General features: G+C 36.6%; 1 protein-coding gene and 1 non-coding gene across 6 annotated transcripts in view; one reads left to right on the top strand and one right to left on the bottom strand.

Annotated features, from left to right (window-relative positions):
- Positions 1 to 17500, bottom strand: part of LOC136840144 (pseudouridylate synthase RPUSD2-like) — a 1228991-nt gene that overhangs the window by 809974 nt on the left and 401517 nt on the right. The window lies entirely within an intron of this gene.
- LOC136840552 (small nucleolar RNA SNORA5) lies at positions 6879 to 6986 on the top strand. The gene has a single exon (XR_010853654.1). It is a non-coding gene; the product is annotated as a small nucleolar RNA SNORA5 (small nucleolar RNA).

Below are 17500 nucleotides of genomic sequence, written 5' to 3'. Positions count from 1 at the left end.
TGGAGTAGGTGCTATATTTTCAAAATGACGAGCTATAGGGTTCATACATGTTTCGAACTTCCACATACACAGTAAATATATATATATATATATATATATATATATATATATATATATATATATATATATATATATATAATACATATATATATATATAAACTCTGAAATCTGTAAGCCGAGAACTTTGCCATTATCCCTTTTCATTCACAAATTTCTGAATTCTATGACGTCAACTTAACACTGTAAAATAGTCAAAATTACGGACGATAGGTTCATATGTGTCGAACTTCCACAAGCACAGAAAAAACATAAACGTAAATAAATTCTGAAATCTGCAAGTCGTGAACTTTGCCATAATGCTCTTCATTCACAGATTCCTGGATGCTATGACGCAATACTCAACATTGTAAAGAATAAAACTAAAAAATTTGTAGCACCACATTTTTCACGACCTTTAACTGCTGGAAAGCATATACTATATACTTATACAACTTCGCATTCTTCCAGTAAACCCATAACCTCAAAATAAATAACGTAAATATAACAGCACTCAGCCATTAGGCGGCCCGTCCCATCAGTTCCTGTATATAAAAACCCCTAACAAAGTTAACAACCAAAACGAATTTTTCCGACCCCCCCAAAAACTCTCCAGAAAACTTACGACAGACCGAAGTTTTTCAGCCTCGCGAGGGCTCTCACTCCGAAAGCTGTTAAATCCGTCAACACTGCTTTCGGGAGCTGTGATGAATTCGTTGTTCAAAGGTTTCCCTCCCCGCAACGTGCGGCTGCAACCGATCTTTCGTAATCCGATGTATCGGAGACAAAGCGGCGATATAAAACTTGTAAATCTCATGCGACAAAAAAAAAAAAAAAAAAAAAAAGTATGAAAAACACGTCTAGTGGAGCGGGTATTTTTTCATTCAATATAACGCAATATCGAATTTCCACTACATAGCAATAAGGTTTTTGGAATTTGCATGAAAGCAGTCAATTCTAGTCATAAAGCTAGTCATTTAGAAATGCATTAAATGTGTGATACGCCTATCACTCGAAAGGATTAAAAAACTAAACTGCATACTTCTGCAACTAAACCAGGAACAGTACATTATATATGTATAAGTATGTATATATTTATTATATATATAAACTTTATATATATATATATATATATATATATATATATATATATATATATATATATATATATATATACTGTATATATAAATGACAGGGCTCAACCCTTGGACGGTACGTACAGTGTCGAAGCTGGGTCAAAAGCTGGGTCAAAGGAACCTCCACTTTGCATACTTCCATACACACCACTGGTGAGTGACACTAACCCTGGCAAGGCTCTGAGCTCAACCTTTTTGTTACCAACCCCTTTAAAGAGGAAAAGCCCCGATTACTGGCGCAAGAGAGAAAGGTATAGTTTGGCACAAAAAAAAAATCCCAACCCTTAACCCAAAAAAGAAGAGGGTGGCTAGACGTGAAAAAACCCTCACTCCTTACCCTGAGAACAGGGAGAGTGGATGGAAACTGAAACAGTCCGATCCATTACACTGAGAAAGAAATGGGTAGTTGGGCACAGATGAAGTCTCACTCCTTACCCTAAGAAAGAAGAGGTGGATGGGCAAAGAAACAGTCCCACTCCTCTCTCCAAGAAAGAGGGCGGATGAGCATAGAAAAAGTCCACTCCCTTTCCTCAAGAAAGAAGAGGTGGATGGGCACAGGAAAAGTCCCACTCCGTGCCCCAAGAAAGACGAGGTGGATGGGCACAGAAAAGGCCAATTCTTTATCTCAAGAAAGAGGAGGTGGATGGGCATAGAAAGTCCGACACCTTACCCCAAGAAAGAAGAGGGTGGATGGGCATAGAAAAATCCCACTCCTCTCCCCAAGAAAGAAGAGGGTAGATGAGCATGGGAAAAGTCCACTCCCTTGCCCCTAGAAAGAAGAGGTGGAAGGGTACAGAAAAAGTCCCACTCCTTACCCCAAGAAAGAAGAGGGTGGATGGGCATAGAAAAGGCCCCACTCCTTACCCCAAGAAAGAAGAGGGTGGATGGGCATAAAAAAAGTCCCACTCCTTACCCCAAGAAAAAAGAGGTGGAAGGACATAGAAAAGGCCAATCCTTTACCCCAAGAAAGAAGAGGCGGTAAGGAATAGAAAAAAAAGTCCCACCCCTTACACCACCCAATGAGTATTGGATGGGCAAAAAAAAAAAAAAAGTTACCCCCTTACCCAGACAAAGGAGAAAGGGTCGGGCATAAAAAAAAAAAACCAAGCCTGAGACTTTTAAAACTTATCCGTCGTCCACTAAAGTTCCCAAATGGGAACTCTTGGACTTCAGGCCTGTTCTTCGTTATATTATACAAAGAAGAAGTGGTTCGAGCAAGCCTTTTTTTTTTGAGAAATCACAAATTAAATAACTTAAGTTAACGAGCAAAGGAGGGAGGTAGAGGTATGTATTTTCCTGCAATACTTTGAAACTACTGTCTACAGAAACAGGAAAACAAAAATATATATATATATATATATATATATATATATATATATATATATATATATATATATATATATATATATATATATATAATCTGTGTATGTGTATGTATATATATATGTATGTATGTATATAGTATGTATATATATACTATGTATTTATAAATTATATAAAACATATATATATACATATATATACATACATACACATATCCATACATACACAAATCCATACCATACAGTACCTGAATAGCAGCCTCAAGCGTAACTAACTTACTAAACACTACGCCACTCACGCCGACGGGATGACACCACCAGAACACGTACCTGCAATTAGCAAAGAAAATATCATGAGTTACGTAAACATACAAGAGAAATAACAAGTAAAACTTATATAATTGATCAGACAGATGCTGCGATTCTACACTACCATAATAAATATGATATCAACTAATGGGATGAATCAATGAAAACATGGTAGGCAAGAATTATTATTCTCTCTCTCTCTCTCTCTCTCTCTCTCTCTCTCTCTCTCTCTCTCTCTCTCTCTCTGTAGCCTAATTACTATAACTCTCGCCCTATAGCTGCTGAGAATTTACGGTAGTGTCACCAGCATGCTGATAGCAGTAAGAAACACACACACACACACACACACACACACAAAACTTGGGGAATAGAGGAAAATAAAGATGGGAAAAAATATGGCAAATGGGAATATGGAAAGGGAGAATTACGAGGGGCAGTAGTACGAAGTTTGGAAAAGACAAATGGGTAAATTATTGGAGGATGGAGAGAGAAAGAAATAAAGACGTAAATAGAAAAGGCAATGAGTGCCCAATATAAAGAGAAAAATAAAGTAATAAACGTGAGAGAAAAACTCAGTAAGATGCTCAGGAAATGAAAATACGCGCGAATGAAAGAGAAGCCTAAAAAAAAAAAAAAATAGTAAACTACACAGCCTTCGCTTTCAACTTCACTGAATGTGTACCAGGTTCTCAAAAATTCTACAGTAGAGAGAGAGAGAGAGAGAGAGAGATTAAGTGCGAATTTTAATAACTTTAATGCATATATGAACTCTGAAGAGAGAGAGAGAGAGAGAGAGAGAGAGAGAGATTCAGTTGGGAATTTTATAAATTTGATGTAAATATGAAGTCTGAACAGAGAGAGAGAGAGAGAGAGAGAGAGAGAGAGAGAGAGAGAGAGAGAGAGAGAGAGAGAGAGAGCGAAAATAACCCGACGTCCACCCTCAAATAAATGAGACAAGACGGATGGCAAAAATCGGACGAAGCCAATTAGCGCAGCGTAATTATAAAATCGGAGGACAAACAAAGAGCATTAACGAAGAAGGGGGTAAACAGTTTTGACAAGAGGCGAAGCAATAACCCGACGCCAGTCAAAACGCTTCCTCTCCGCGAAGACGCGAGAAAACAATAAACAGCGCTTCGTTACAAGGGAGTTCACTCCTTTCAAAGAGCTCTGAGGGTCATCTGAGACCTTCGGGATAATTGCTTTCGTGGATATGTACACAAATGCAAAACTAATAATCGATCGTCACATTTCTGTGAGGGAATAAAATCTCTCTGATGAGAATTATTATTATTATTATTATTATTATTATTATTATTATTATTATTATTATTATTATTATTATTATTATCTCTCTGGTGAGAATTATTATTATTATTATTATTTTTATTACCTCTCTGGTGAGAATTATTACTATTATTATTCTTATTATTATCTCTCTGGTGAGAATTATTATTATTATTATTATTCATAATGAGGATTTACTCAGAAAGAACAAGCCAAATAGGCAAGACCTACTGAAAGAAGTGAAAAAATGAAAAAGAGATCACAAAAGAAGGCAGTAGAAAATATGTGAATAAATATGATTTTTATAAGTATAAAATTAAATACATGTAATTACCGACATATTACCGAACAAGGGGGAAGCCATTCAATGGAAAACCAAAACCCTGCTAGGCCTATCATTAAGGTAAATAAATCGGAACTAAAAACGAAATAACTGTGGAGTCATAATAAGAGTAATTTGAACTAAAACTCCCAGTACAATGGGCAATGAAACGGAACTAAAAATAACTGGCAGATTTTAGTAGATATATAAAGTCCTTCTCAAAACCAATCTAAGACCCTGATGTTATTTCACGTGTAAATTCGTTTACAAGAATTTTTTTTTAGATACAAGGCTGACATATCATTTCGCTTTTGTTTTTAAACAATACACTTCCGGAAACTAGAGTTAATCGTTGCAGGTGTCGTGATATTAAAAAATGGCCAGATTCCTATAGGTTTATCGGGGATAAGAGAAATCTCTTATAATTCTCTCTTATTTCCCACAAATACTTGACATATTTCACACTTATATCTGGGCTAACTGAAATGTGAAAAGTTTATATATATTACTAGATATTACAAATAATGAAACCGACAAAAGTACGACATACAAAATTAAATTTATTTTCTCACTTCGTATTTGTTAGTGTCATCATAAGCCTGAAAATTCCCACGGATTAAGGACTATAGGCTTTCACGTTCAGCAAGACAATGCCATATACTTCTAAAAAAAAAAAAAAATAACCACGTAAAATTCAAACTTTCTTTATCACCGAGTATGGTGAAATTAAATTACATATATTTTACATGAGAGAACGTATCTTTCTCTTTCTTGCTCAACCGCCCAATTAATTTATTTACTTCTGTTTGCATAGATGTGACCACTTGAAATCTTCAATTCTCTCCATCCTAATCTCAGTAGGGTTTTTTTTTTAGGAGATTTCGCCTTTATCAACTTATTACTGAATTACATAATTTTTCCATTGTCTCAGAAAACCGACAAATCCATCAATGTATACGATCACTTAGAAGCCTCAAGTTTCTCTCTCTCTCTCTCTCTCTCTCTCTCTCTCTCTCTCTCTCTCTCTCTCTCTCTGCGCAAGAACTTTTAAAAGATCCTCCCGCCTTTCCCTTTTCCCTTTGGCGATATTTGTCTAAGAATGTTTGCATTTCATTCTGGGACGATGTTGCCCCAGTATCATGCTCCTCTTCCAAGACAAGACAAGGCTGGAGAAGAAGGCAGCGGGCCCCCCCTCCTGGGGCCCATCCACCCCCTTTTCACCCCCAACCCCCACCAAAAAAAAGTCTGTTTGATGGGAAAACGATATATCGCTTCTTCGTTATCTTCTGGCCATGCGATATCTTTTTCGCAATACGGCGGCAATCTTTTTGTCTAGGTATACAGCCCGGAGGCTCTCTCAAACACGGAGCTGTTAAGATTTCTGTTTCTTTTCTCTTCCCTTCTTTGAAGCTTTCCTAGATTCTCTCTCTCTCTCTCTCTCTCTCTCTCTCTCTCTCTCTCTCTCTCTCTCTCTCAATGTATGCAAGTAGTATGCATGTATGTATACAGAATCAACTTGAGATCATGAGTTTTCCACCTAAATTTCTTGTTTCGAAAGCTTCAATACTAAGACTTTTTAATGCTGAGCAACAGACTAACTATATAAGGAACATAACCACGAAATCACTCCACCACATATGAACGGAATGAAATCAAAATGGCAATAATTAAAAAGCCAAATTTCTATCTCGTCTTCCGAGAGAATGAGAAGCATTACTGAAAGTGATTTTAGAGTGCATTAAGAACTCCCATTTCTTGCGTGAAAGAAAGGCCTCTGAACTCTCAAAAAAAAAGACGTCCACCAGTTGGAATTCCGACTCTTGAATGTCAAAGTAACAACAGCATCACGCTATATACTATTAGGCAAGGAATACATATGAAACCATGTAGATACTTATAAACATCAATTTGTGCTTGTGTGAGACTTCATTCCAATCTTATTGGAAACTCTCCTCAAGTTTTGGAAATCATGTGCTACGTGTTAATCATGAAAAATAATTCCAAGTAAACGGATGTGCACAAAAGTACCAGGTTTTGATTCTACTTTATTATATATATATATATATATATATATATATATATATATATATATATATATATATATACACATGTATATACATATGTGTGTGTGTGTATTTGTTAGTGAAGTTTCGATACAGAATGAGATGGAAAAGGTTGAAGCTGTTGAGTAGAATTGTTTCCGTAGTATATGTAGGTTAAGAATAATTGAAAAGGGTGACCTACGTAGAGTTGTTGACAAGGTTAACGTAGACGAAATGATGGATTACAGTTTACTGGGGTGGTTCGGTCATGTTGGAAAAATGGAAGGCGACGCTTTGGTGAAAAATGTATAATCAGGAAGCATTACGAGGAAGGAGAGGAAGACCTATAAATCGCTGGATACACAGAATAAAAGAACTGCAGAGTGAGTACAAGATAACAGTGAATGATAGGAATTGGACAAGCTGCTGATAAGCCCTTGCGTAGCTGTATGAACCAGCCATTGGAAGTTTACTGCCCATGGGGCTTATCCACGATTCAGTGGGTAGAGTATAAATGTGGTAGTAACAAAAAATAAAAATTATCCGATCATTAAAATGAACGATCTTTCATTAGCACTCTAAACCATTTATGGTTTATAGAGCCACTCGCTCCTTCATTTACTCTCTCTCTCTCTTTCCAAGGAACCACCTGTTAGGGATATCGTCGAAATCCGGTGTATATTTCAGGCCCTCTTGTCCAAAACACCGACCATACACTTCCTTAGGGTCAATATTCCCAGATCCCTCCTGAAGACTCTCAAACTTTCAACAAAGTTTTCGTTCAGTCTTGGGGACTAAAATTGAAGCTCATTTTTTTTCTTTTTATACAAAGTTGGCAACTTTTCTCTGGTTCGAGGGGGTTTAGGAAGTTTGTAGTGATTATCAACACTACTTCTACTACTACTACTACTACTACTACTACTACTACTACTACTACTACTATTGTCTTACAGAGTATAATTACGTTCTGGCAAATGCAGGAGACAAAATACCCTACTACTGCAGTCTTTTTTTAAAGTATTATCATTATTATAACATTGCCATCTCCAAGAATGATCTTACGATTCCTGCACTGCGACAACTGTAAGAACTACTAATAGTACTACATTCTTCATGAGCACTGCTACTACTAGTATCATCATTTAACATTATTACAGGTCGCACGACACAAAATGAAAAAATAAAAAAAGCACCTTGAAAAAGCTACGGTACGGGACTCATGCCGTATGAACTTTAAGCGGACCATCTGTGCCACGCAATACCACATTTACAGGTCACATTTTGAAAATTATGATGTAACATGATCAATTCCATGAAGAAAACTCTACATATTAACTATGCATGTACTTTGTGAAAGATTAAAAAACACAAAAGAGAGTTACATATTCAACACTAAAGAATTTCATTTACGTGAGTAAACTACAACTTGAGAAGAAATTAATATTTGTCTCAGTTATACTAAAATAAAAACGTCAGTCCCATAGCAGTCCTGCATTTAATTATTGCTGCCGTTGCCAGTACATAAGCCTTTCGCTTCACTCTTAACTTATGCAGCTGACGAACTATATCAATTAGAATTCCCAAGCAAAGCTACAGCAGACAAAAAGCGTCCAACAAGCACCCGAAGCGAGAGAGCGCAAGCGAAAATGTGCCTAATGAGTAATGAAAACGGCCAAGCAGAGAATATATCTTTGGTGGTAATCTCTCAAGAAAACCCGAGGATCCAAGGAGGGTCTCTGCTTTCCTCCAATTACCGACATCCTATATACTCCTATGACATACTAATTCACCCGAGGCTGCAAGGCAAATGGGTCCTTCCCACGCCATGATTTAAGGTTCACAATTCGGTCCATTCGCGCGAGATCACGGGCATTTGGAAAACGATCTTATAACTTCGTCATTCAAGGTTGATAATACGATCCCCAGAGATCCGATAATGAGGAGGGGATTCAAGAACCGACCTTATCGCACCGTGAAATAGGAGTCAGTGGGCGAGCCAGGGCAGCGGCACATGCCGGGGCAAGGGAAAACCGCCATTTGTTCTCGAGTACGAAAGAACGCAGAACCGCGGAAGCGAAAGGAATGGAGGCACGAAACAACTGCTATCTGGTGACTATCCTGACTTCATTACAAAGTGGCTTCAAAGGTTTTTAATGATTTCCACTTGCTTAATATCAGCATGTGTGCATTGTTCTACTTTCTCACTCTGTATACAGTATTTCACTCAAGTTAAGGTTGAAACGGGAAGGAATTATCAGGGTTATTGTTTACGTGTGGCTAAAAACACACACATATATAAGAGGAGATGGACGAACACAGTTTCTCTGATATACATATTTATATAATGTACATCAGAGAAACTGTGTTCGTCCATCTCCTCCTAAGCCGGCTGCAAACTGGTCACCACATGTAACTTTTCATTAAGAATTTTGGGTGATGCACTACAGTTTTCAACGTTTCTATCCCGAGATTTGAGTTCAAGTATTTCCGGCTGAATTTTGAATTTGTGATATTGCGAGGTTCGGAACTAATGAATTTGCAGAAAAATGTGCTTTAGAAGATGCAGAAGTTTCTCTCTCAATAATTATGTGCCATTTTTTTTGGGGGGGGTTCATATTTCTCTGTCGTTTTCAAACAATGTTTTTTTAATGGGAACTATCATAGATGTTATGCTTTTTGTAGAGCCAACACCCTGCAATTTTAGGATGACTAAGCATATGTAATTCTTTACTGTAATCCAGGTCTCATCCGAGAACCAAGGTCTCTGTATTGTTACTCCATATCCCAGTGCTTCTTTTTAGCAGACAGATTTACATTCGTGGTTTATATACATACATACATATATATATATATATATATATATATATATATATATATATATATATATATATATATATATGTATATGTATATATATATACACACACACTGTATGTATATGCATGTGCAGAACTATATATATATATATATATATATATATATATATATATATATATATATATATATATATATACTATATATATGCACATGTTAATATATATATCCATACATATGTGTGCATGTATAAGTATATTATACACACACATTCATGAAGCTACAAATGTCGCTTAATATCCAATTCACGCTACTTCGGGAATATCCCTGATAGGGAATTATCACCGAAGGGGAATTTTTTTTAAATGCTAAATGGATCGGTATCGCCGGGTCTCGATCCCTCGACACGGTACCTTCCAGCGACTCCATTCGACGGTTAAACCATATGCACACATATATATGGATATATATATACATACATATGTGTATATATAAACACATATACATGTATGTATATATACATACATATATACATATACAACTATTTTCAGGGTCAGCTAATGTCAACATCTTGAAGTGATTATCACAAGCCCCATACCGAAGACCACATCCCGTAGCAGAAACGAAACCTGACGTCTCAACAAGGTTAGCTGGAGTCAACGGACACATGACCAGAGACAAGAAGAGGCAGATTAGAGCTTTTCAGTGTCAGCCAAAGTTCCCGGAAGCTCCTCTCCATTGGAGAAAGATTTACTTCCCTTACTCCACAACTTTTAAGAACTCCCCAGAGTGACTTGCATAACTTCTAAAAGCTCTTGATTCATTCCCAGTGTCCGAGATGAGCCCAGACCTGCTCACGGTGGAAGTGATCGACATGCTGTAGAAGGGGGGACGTTGAGTTCATCTGGTATATTCCAATAATAATAATAATAATAATAATAATAATAATAATGAAAAAGAGCGAGAGAGCAAGAGAAGAAGGTCGTGACTTGCAAGTCGTACTGCTTATTGATTGCATCGGATTCTGAAACACATTTCACCGTGGCATCTTTACGAATTATGTTACGTCGACTAATGTTGTATTCCTTAATTCGAACTCTCTCTCTCTCTCTCTCTCTCTCTCTCTCTCTCTCTCTCTCTCTCTCTCTCTCTCTCTCTCTCTCTCTCTCTCAAAAAGAACAAATCTTAAAAAAGATTTATATCACATATTACGAAGCAAATTCCCTCAAAGAAGTTATCAAAATATGTCTTTTTAAGTTGGCTGTACTGTACTGACTGATATCTCTCTATACGTCACTGAAATGAAAGATGACTCAAATACGATCATTAATAAAAAGAAAAATGTGAAGCATATTCGATATTCATTTTTTACAGACTCGTCGTCAATAATTAATGAAGCCGAAACATCATCATGCTCGCTCTCTCTCTCTCTCTCTCTCTCTCTCTCTCTCTCTCTCTCTCTCTCTCTCTCTCTCTCTCTCTCTCTCTCTCTCTCTCAGGCACGATGTTCTTTCTAACAAAAGCATTACATTTCGCCCAGTGCAAATAATCTTATAATCTTATAGCGCAGTGCAACATCTTTTCCTACTCATGTAATCCCATGCGAACGGCAAATAAACAGGAAATACCACGTGCGCTCTCTCTCTCTCTCTCTCTCTCTCTCTCTCTCTCTCTCTCTCTCTCTCTCTCTCTCTCTCTCTCTCTCTCTCTCAAAGCGACAAACCTTAAAAACGATTCATATCACACATTACGAAGCAAATTCCCTAAAAGAAGTTATCAAAATAAAATTCAAATAGGAATATTAATGCCATTCATGTTGTAAGTTAAGATTTGTCAATGGAAAAGACAGCTGGAAAGGCAATCTAATACCCCTTACTAACCAGGTCCTAATGGGAACAGAAAGAAATAGAAAAAAAGAGAGAAAACTCGAGGCTTGACCTTTAAGGAAGAGCTGTGTAACTTACTTTTAAATCAGGCCATTCGAGGAGTATGTAATGGGAATGGCCTTATATTCTTCATGAGCTGAGAAAGAGATGAACAAATGCCGCTTAAAATAGTTAAGAACTGTCATAACACAGGACAAAACACAATATTTTTCGTTTCTATCTGCTCCACCCTCTATAGTCGAAGGCCAAAGAATACAAATATTTTCTGCTCATCTCAAGGAAGATGTCAATTATTTATGTGACCTATAAATGTCATCCCTACAGCTTAGAGGAGCAGACATCATACGTAAGATAAAGTGCAGGGTATAAAATTTAGATCTAAGCATCACCTCCAGCATTAAAAAAAACTACCATTGTTAGTTTAAGTCTAAGTTTCACCTCCAGCATTAAAAAAAACTACCATTGTTTATTTCAAGCAAGGTCTGCAAACTTGACAGAGGCCACACCTGTAACCATAACCACAGCTATGATAAAGACAGGACCCTTCAAACAAACAGATGTAATCATAACCACAGCTATGATAAAGACAGGACCTTTGAAACAAACAGATGTAACCATAACCACAGCTATGATAAAGACAGGACCCTTCAAACAAACAGATGTAATCATAACCAGAGCTATGATACAGACAGGACCTTTGAAACAAACAGATGTAACCATAACCACAGCTATGATAAAGACAGGACCCTTCAAACAAACAGATGTAATCATAACCACAGCCATGATAAAGACAGGACCCTTCAAACAAACAGATGTAATCATAACCACAGCTATGATAAAGACAGGACCTTTGAAACTAACAGATGTAACCATAACCACAGCTATGATAAAGACAGGACCCTCCAAACAAACAGATGTAACCATAACCACAACTATGATAAAGACAGGACCCTTCAAACAAACAGATGTAATCATAACCACAGCTATGATAAAGACAGGACCCTTCAAACAAACAGATGTAATCATAACCACAGCTATGATAAAGACAGGACCTTTGAAACAAACAGATGTAACCATAACCACAGCTATGATAAAGACAGGACCCTTCAAACAAACAGATGTAATCATAACCACAGCTATGATAAAGACAGGACCTTTGAAACAAACAGATGTAATCATAACCACAGCTATGATAAAGACAGGACCCTTCAAACAAACAGATGTAATCATAACCACAGCTATGATAAAGACAGGACCCTTCAAACAAACAGATGTAATCATAACCACAGCTATGATAAAGACAGGACCTTTGAAACAAACAGATGTAACCATAACCACAGCTATGATAAAGACAGGACCCTTCAAACAAACAGATGTAATCATAACCACGGCTATGATAGAGACAGGACCCTTCAAACAAACAGATGTAATCATAACCACAGCTATGATAAAGACAGGACCTTTGAAACAAAACAGATGTAACCATAACCACGGCTATGATAAAAAGACAGGACCCTTCAAACAAACAGATGTAATCATAACCACAGCTATGATAAAGACAGGACCTTTGAAATAAAACAGATGTAACCATAACCACAGCTATGATAAAGACAGGACCCTTCAAACAAACAGATGTAACCATAACCACAGCTATGATAAAGACAGGACCGTTCAAACAAACAGATGTAATCATAACCACAGCTATGATAAAGACAGGACCCTTCAAACAAACAGATGTAATCATAACCACAGCTATGATAAAGACAGGACCTTTGAAACAAACAGATGTAACCATAACCACAGCTATGATAAAGACAGGACCCTTCAAACAAACAGATGTAATCATAACCACAGCTATGATAAAGACAAGACCTTTGAAACAAACAGATGTAACCATAACCACAGCTATGATAAGACAGGACCCTTCAAACAAACAGATGTAATCATAACCACAGCTATGATAAAGACAGGACCCTTCAAACAAACAGATGTAATCATAACCACAGCTATTGATAAAGACAGGACCTTTTGAAACAAACAGATGTAACCATAACCACAGCTATGATAAAGACAGGACCCTTCAAACAAACAGATGTAATCATAACCACAGCTATGATAAAGACAGGACCTTTGAAACAAACAGATGTAACCATAACCACAGCTATGATAAAGACAGGACCCTTCAAACAAACAGATGTAACCATAACCACAGCTATGATAAAGACAGGACCCTTCAAACAAACAGATGTAATCACAACCACAGCTATGATAAAGACAGGACCCTTCAAACAAACAGATGTAATCATTACAGCTATGATAAAGACAGGACCTTGAAACAAACAGATGTAACCATAACCACAGCTATGATAAAGACAGGACCCTTCAAACAAACAGATGTAATCATAACCACAGCTATGATAAAGACAGGACTTTTGAAACAAACAGATGTAACCATAACCACAGCTATGATAAAGACAGGACCCTTCAAACAAACAGATGTAATCCCATAATAACCACAGCTATGATAAAGACAGGACCCTTCAAACAAACTGATGTAATCATAACTACAGCTATAGTAAAGACAGGACCTTTGAAACAAACAGATGTAACCATAACCACAGCTATGATAAAGACAGGACCCTTCAAACAAACAGATGTAATCATAACCACAGCTATATGATAAAGACAGGACCCTTCAAACAAACAGATGTAATCATAACCACAGCTATGATAAAGACAAGACCTTTGAAACAAACAGATGTAACCATAACCACAGCTATGATAAAGACAGGACCCTTCAAACAAACAGATGTAATCATAACCACAGCTATGATAAAGACAGGACCTTTGAAACAAACAGATGTAACCATAACACAGCTATGATAAAGACAGGACCTTCAAACAAACAGATGTAACCATAACCACAGCTATGATAAAGACAGGACCCTCAAACAAACAGATGTAATCATAACCACAGCTATGATAAAGACAGGACCTTTGAAACAAACAGATATAATCATAACCACAGCTAAGACAAACGTCATAGTTGTAACAAGAAACATAATTGAGGAAGATCCAAGCCTAAATGATGACAGCAGCCGACTCGATTATCAAACTATAATCCTAACCACAGACTTTTGATAAAGATCTAAGAACACTCCAGCCACAACATGGCTCCCACAATAAAGAACCTAAACGCAGCCTCGTGAACAATGACCTTATTCACTTTAAATGAAAAGATAATGCTTGGTAAATATCTCACCTATTTTGGCAGGAGTGACTACTGTTTCCTTTTTAGTTAAGTTCCTCACTTTTTTACTGCAAGTACATATCTCTCTCTTTTTTTTTAAGCCCTACGCTAGATAATCGTATGCCAGTCCCCAAGGCCTTTCTATATATAAAAAAAAAATGAACGCAGCATCACAAGATACTTTATTTCCAGGGTAGCTAGGACACACTCTGGGTCTGGCTGACGTAATTAGATTCAGCTTCTAAAGGATATACGGTAGTAAAGTATGCTATCGTTAAGAAGCTATTATTGGTACCCGACTAAATTTTTCTAAGCGACCAGCTCCATATAAAGTGAAGGCCAAACACACTTCAGTCAATACTGAAATCTCAAAGAAATCCATACAAAATTCGTACAGTGGCCATAATCAGGCTAAATGGACGACATCAAACAAACCTTGAAACCTAAAAAAAAAAGAAGTAAAATTTAAACCTAAAAAAAGTTAACATAAAAATTAACACAACAAAAGTTATCCGGCAAAAATATTCAAAGAAGAAGAAAGATAAAAGTCCTTTCCTATGCTAAACTGAAAAAGGACTCGACAAAGCAAAACTCGAATCGTAAGAGAGCCAGAAAAACAATAATTTCTTTCCCATCAGTAAGAAAAGCCTGAGCCGTGATCGCATCAGAAAAGAGAAGGAGAGAGAGAGAGCGAGAGAGAGAGAGTGAGAGAGATAGAGGGAGAGAGATTCACAAATGAAGAGAAAACAAAGACATCATTTAGGATCTTATGTTTCATTCATGAATTGCAAAGACTAAGCCTTTTAACAAAATTGAAAGGAACGGATTATGGAGGAGGAGGAGGAGGAGGAGGAGGGAGGGGAGGGAGGAGGAGGAGGAGGAGGGAGGAGGAGGAGACGAGAATTTGGTAGGACCGAGGAGGTAGGGATGGGATGTGGGGGTTGAATCTTATGACAAATGCAATGTAAATCTTGGGCGGGAGATCATTTTTGGACAAAGACGGACATAAAAGGAAATTTCGGCATTTTATTAACTTCGTTTGGCTGCCTATTTTTTTCTTAGTATAGGCGGGATATTTCACATATTTTACTATCGATAATAAAGAAACCTCTGGTGAGAAATAGGGTATTGGTGGCTTAACTGCAACAACAACAACAACATCGACAACAACTACACTTATAACAATAACAACAAAGCCACTAAATTCTTCAAGAAACAACTTCTTCCAATAATAATAATAATAATAATAATAATAATAATAATAATAATAATAATAATAATAATAATATTCCTTACTCTTTATACAAACAATTCACATTAATAAAAAAACAACTTTTTATGAAAACAACAACAACAATATTATTAACGAACTGCCAAACCTCAGCATTATTCTCCAAACTCTCTTAAAACTTTTCCTCACAAAAAAAAAAAAAAAAAACTCCCAAAAATATGAATGCCGTCTGAAAACAACGGGAAAACAAAGCGAAAGGTCTTCGTCTCCCTTGTCGTTCAAAGATAGTAAAGTGAAGTATTCTCCAAATGATATGAGAGAGAGAGAGAGAGAGAGAGAGAGAGAGAGAGAGAGAGAGAGAGAGAGCAATCCGAATGTCTTAAAGGAGGCAGCCGATCGCTTCCCAAGAACCACATCATCCCTTTCCCATTTCAAGAAAATGTAAAGAGAGAGAGAGAGAGAGAGAGAGAGAGAGAGAGAGAGAGAGAGAGAGAGAGAGAGAGGTGAAAACAGCGTTGTCATTACGAAACAAATGGAGTTAATTAATAGGGTATTTGAATGAATGTAGTTCATTAAGGTTAGTGAACATTCTTTATATATATATATATATATATATATATATATATATATATATATATATATATATATATATATATATATATATATATATATATATATATATATGCAGACACACATAATGATTGATAAATAAAGCTGGACCCATACATAAGCAAAGTGTCTTATTAACTGGTATTGCTGTAGTGTATTTACTTATCTGTTTACAAATCAATGTGTATATATATATAATATATATATATATAATATATATATATATATATATATATATATATATATATTGATTTGTATACAGATACAAAAGACACTACAGCAATACCAGTTAATAAGACATTTTTGCTTATGTACGAGTCCAGTTTATTTATCATTCATCATCACCAACTTTAGACAAGAAGGACAGTTGGATACTAAAATATCTTCCGTATAGTTCTGAAGAGTCGAACCTAAGAAACACCCTGTCTACTCCTCCCTCCCTTCCACCGGGTTTTCGTGACTCTCCTTCCTCGAGTTTGCTCAAAACTTCTCCAACTTTTCGAACCGTTATTCAAATAGTAGTCACAATATAACTGGAATATGTATTTTTCGATATCGATATGAGGGGTCCCTGCCAGGTTAACAAAAGTAAAATTTTTTGGGGGGAAACGACCAATTACGGTGCGCGACCGACCCGGTTTTACGGGAATACTGTGTTCCTGGAGATGTTTTGATACCTGACCCCTTCGTCTGTTGCATGATTTCTAAGACATGTCTGAAAATACTGGCGTCATGATAAAAGACATATTTGAGCATTGATAAAATTATACAGCCTAGCTTAAAAAAAACTGCATGACTTAAAAAGATGGGAACATTTTCCCTTCAAAATTAAAAAAAATATATACTGAACTAACACTAAACTAACAAGAACTAAGTAACATAATAAATCTGCAATGACCTTGAAAATAAATAATCAACCCAAGATACTCTAACTCATAGTAACAACTGGCAATTTATTCGGCAGCTTACAAACACTTAAGGTTCAATCTGGGCCTCACAGCTATGAACGATCATTCTTTTCTCCTACGCTCACTGTAATGGATTTCCAACAATTTTCTGGATGTTCATGAAAATGGTAACTGAAAGCGTTTTTCATCGGCGTGGTCAGTAACGTATAGTTACGCAGTGCATATCTTGGACGTCAGTTCCGACCACTGAATAAATCCATTAAGCGAGGGTGCTCATTATGTGCACGGAACTTGATGCCTCATGATACGTGCGCCAAGGCAAGATCTATGGAGACTTATTTTAACACTCG

Source organism: Macrobrachium rosenbergii, chromosome 7 (genome assembly GCF_040412425.1).
Source record: "Macrobrachium rosenbergii isolate ZJJX-2024 chromosome 7, ASM4041242v1, whole genome shotgun sequence".
Classification (NCBI taxonomy): domain Eukaryota; kingdom Metazoa; phylum Arthropoda; class Malacostraca; order Decapoda; family Palaemonidae; genus Macrobrachium; species Macrobrachium rosenbergii.
Note: the sequence above shows the minus strand (reverse complement) of the source record. Positions and strands in the feature narration are given on the sequence as shown.